The following is a 4618-nucleotide window of genomic DNA, read 5'->3' as shown; positions in this document are numbered from 1 at the left end:
ACCACCGAAGTTGTTATTTTATTCAAAATCATTAACTATTTATATTAGACATTCAATTAGAATTTGAAAAATGAGCGCTTTTTTTTTTTAATTGGAAGATCAGTTAAATCTCCCACCCCTCAACGTGTGCGGATTCGAACTCATGACCTTTTGCATGGCTCAGATACCAAATTAAAGCATGTGTTCCATCTTAACTAAAAGCCTAAACTAATAGTTGGACTGCACATATTATATTTATGCTCACAGATATGAAATTATGATTCGGAAATGAGAATTGAGCAAAAATATCTTATTTATTTCATGTATTTGGGTTAAACAAACAGTGACATTAAAACATTTAGCTAATATTCCTAAAAAGTCTATTAAAGATCCTTCTGGTGTCTAACCTTTTCTTTATATTTAGTTATTATATAGACTATTTCTATTCTTGTTGTAACTGTAGTCTATTTCCTAGGGTTTTTGTACTATATATTGTAATTCTCTTGAGCAGTGAATACATATGTTTTCATCCCTCTTTCATGGTATCACAGCCTTGAATACTCTTACGAGTTTTTTTTCTCCTTTTTTTTTCCCCACCTCTTTTTCCATATCATCAATGGCAACAACCACCATCACTCAACTCACCGCCCCTTCTCACTTTCCCATCAAACTCACATCTTTCAACTATCCGGTGTGGAAAACGCAGGTGGAATCTGTTCTAATCGGACTAGACTTATTCTGCTATGTTAACGGCACGAATCGCGCTCCGGCAAAATTTTCCGATGAGGAGCATACAACTGTCAATCCAGCTTACACCTTGTGGTATCGTCAAGACCGTATTATCCTCAACGCATTGCTCGGAAGTTGTTCCGACACTCTTCAACCGGTTATTGCTTCAGCCTTGTCTGCTGAAGATGCATGGACCCGCCTGGCCACCAACTGTGCCGCTTCATCTCGTGGCCGGGTCGTCTCGCTGAAAGCTAAGCTTGCAAAGAATCCAAAAGGGAGTCGCTCAATTATTGATTTCATGCGTGACATGAGGTCCATTGCCGATGATTTGGCTCTTGCCCAAAACCCAATGACACTGCTATGAGAGGTTGTTGCGTGATAATGAGCAACAATCTGTCATTGCTACTGCCAATTCACTCAACGGAGAACTGGGCCACCCCAACATCTATCTACCAGTGTTGTTGATCAACAAAATAACACTCCCAATTTTCGCCGCAACAGGAATAATTTTTCTGGACAGAATGGTTACCCGAACCAAGGGCGTTTTGGTGCTAATCGTAACTCTCGTTTTTGCAGATCCTGTGACGCTCAGGGACATGATGCCAAATTTTGTCGAAAGTTGGCAAAATTCATTAAGGAGAATAATATTACTCTTGAGTCTCACCATGCAGTTACAATGCAATCACCAACGGTACACACTACTGCAGCCTCAGCTGTGCCGCAACAACCATGGGTAATGGACACTGGGGCGTCACATCATACTGTGAGCAATCCGGGAACTATGCAATCCTTTGTGGACTACTCAAGTCCTGACGAGATTGTGCTTGGTGACGGTAACTCTCTACCCATAACCCATACTGGTTCAGTTTCATTACCCTCTGTTAATGGTTCTTTTCAGTTGTCTGATGTTCTCTGCGTCCCAAAGCTCCAGAAAAATCTTGTGTCTATCTCTAAGTTTTGTCAGTCTAATTCTGTTTCGGTTGAGTTTTTTGACTCATTTTTTATTATTAAGGATCCGCTAACGGGGGCGCAACTGGCCCGAGATGAAACTGAACATGGCGTCTACAAGTTCCCATTATCAGTGTGTCCACAAGTCAATGCCGCCTCTCGTGTTTCAGTTTCAAATTGGCATCATAGGTTTGGCCATCCGTCTACTAAAACTCTTGCCTATATGTTGCGGTGTAATAACATTAATGTTGATAAGAAATTATTAGATTCCTTCCATTGTACGGCCTGTGGAATTCATAAAAGCCAAAAACTTCCATTTTCCTTTAATTCTATGACAAGTTCAAAACCACTTCAATTAATTTATTCAGATGTCTGGAGCACTTCTGAAACTTCTATAGATGGTTTCAAGTATTATATTTTATTCGTTGATCATTATACCAAGTACATTTGGTTGTATCCACTGCGTAACAAGTCAGATGTTTCCCAAATATTTCTTCAATTTAAACCGCTAGTGGAAATTTTTTTTGGTTTTAGTATTGTATCTATCTTTTCAGATAATGGCGGCGAGTACAAAAAATCAATTCCGGTGTTTAATTCAATGGGAATTTCCCACTACACATCCCCTCTACATACACCCGAACACAATGGGTCTGCTGAACGACGCCATAGGCATATCGTTCAGACAGGCCTAGCATTGCTCCATTTTTCTTCTATGCCTATTAAGTAATGGTCATATGCTTTCCAAGCTGCTGTTTATTTAATAAATCGCATGCCAACACCCGTTATAAATAATCTTAGTCCTTACCAAATGTTGTTTGCAAAAACACCAAATTATAATAAACTTCAACCATTTGGTTGCCTTTGCTTTCCGTGGTTAAAACCATACACGTCAACCAAGCTACAACCAAAATCTACCTCATGTGTCTTCTTAAGCTACTCACAACAGCAGTCTGCGTTCAAGGCTACTCACAACAGCAGTCTGCGTTCAAGTGCCTTGATTCAACAACAGGCCGAGTTTACCTGTCTAAGCATGTCCGGTTTGTTCCTACAGATTTTCCGTTTGCATCATTTTTTGACAAAACTTGTGTTGAATCAACTGAGTCATGCTCGTCTCAACATACTGGTTCTAGGCTATTACAATCTCTTTCTGTACCCGTGCCAACACCTGTACTTCATAGTCCTGCTCAATCGCTACCTCCGTCACCTCAGAATAACCCGGGTACATATGCCCAACCAACCTCACCAGTTGCGCCACTCCCTCTAGGTAGTTCTTCTTCCTTAGGTCAGTCTCCTCATGTTTCTCAAACCTCTGAGCCTCAGTCACAGTCCCACAATTCCGAGTCTGAGTCCTCATCTCTTGCACAGTCTGTTCAGGTGCCTGAGGAACGTCCACGTCGTGTTAGACGCCCCAATAAGAAATATTTTAATGATAAGTTTGTGAACATTTCTACTGTTGCTCCTATTTCTCCTGCATTGGAGCCGAGTAGTGTGCGTCAAGCTTTGTAGGATACTCGATGGAAAAAAGCCATGGAAGAAGAATTTGAGGCACTTATGCGCAATGGTACTTGGGAATTAGTGCCACGTGGGAATCATACTCCGGTTGGGTGTAAATGGGTTTACCGTATGAAGCGGAAGATTGATGGTACGGTAGATCGGTTTAAAGCTAGACTAGTTGCAAAGGGATTCTTGCAGGAACCGGGAAGGGACTATTTTGAGACCTTTAGTCCAGTGATTAAACCTATCACGGTTCGTATAATTTTGTCTATTGCCTTGTCCCGTCGTTGGCCGGTATGACAGTTGGACATTAATAATGCCTTTTTAAATGGGGTGTTGTCTGAGGATGTTTATATGGAACAACCGGCTGGTTTTGTTGACGATTGCTTCCCGGGTCATATTTGTCGTTTGAAGAAAGCGATATACGGTTTGAAGCAAGCCCCAAGGGCGTGGTACCTTGAGTTGTCAACATTTTTACTCTTTTGTGGTTTTCATAAGTCACTTGCTGATAGTTGTCTCTTTATATACCGGGTTGACAGTGTGATTGTTTACTTTCTTGTTTATGTGGACGATATTGTTCTCACTAGTAATAATGCTGGTTTCTTGCATAAATTTATTGGTCGTCTTGCAGCTCGGTTCTCTCTTAAGGACTTTGGCTTGTTACATCATTTTCTTGGAGTGGAGGTCATTCCCACATATGATGGTTTGTTTCTTTCACAAAGCCGCTACATTCTGGATATCCTAGAACAATTCTCCATGACGGGGGCGAAAGAGGTAGCTACTCCTATGTGTTCTACGTCTGTTCTAGTTTCGGAAGGTGCCCAATCTGTGGATGCCAAGTTATACCGACAAGCTATTGGACGTCTCCAATATCTTGGTTTCACTCGTCCGGATTTTGCCTTTGCGGTGAACAAATTAGCTCAACACATGCAATCCCCGACTGTTGTTCATTGGCAAGCAGTGAAACGTATTTTGCGATATTTAAAGGGTACATTGTACTATGGTTTGTTTCTACGTTCTGGTGTCCCTTTTTCAATTTCCGCTTTCTCTGATTCTGACTGGGGTGGTGTGAATGATAATGGACGGTCTACAACAGCATATGTCATTTATTTTGGTGCCAATGTTGTTTCCTGGAAGTCTTCGAAGCAACGCTCGGTATCTCGCTCCTCCACTGAAGCTGAGTTTCGAGCGTTAGCTAATTCCGCTGCCGAGGTGTTGTGGCTACAAAATTTGCTGTTTGAACTTGGAGTTCTTGTTTGAAAATCCCCTGTGTTGGTTACAGATAACCTTAGTGCCACGTATGTTTGTAGAAACCCGGTATTCCACTCCCGAATGAAGCACCTTGCACTTGATTATTTCTTCGTTCGCGAACGGGTCATGAGTGGGTCGTTAGGTGTTGCGCATGTACCCTCTTCTGCTCAGGTAGCTGATTTGCTAACTAAACCACTTGGGCGACGGCTGTTTACGT

Source organism: Ipomoea triloba, chromosome 8 (assembly GCF_003576645.1).
Source record: "Ipomoea triloba cultivar NCNSP0323 chromosome 8, ASM357664v1".
Classification (NCBI taxonomy): Eukaryota; Viridiplantae; Streptophyta; class Magnoliopsida; order Solanales; family Convolvulaceae; genus Ipomoea; species Ipomoea triloba.
This window is presented reverse-complemented; position numbering follows the sequence as displayed.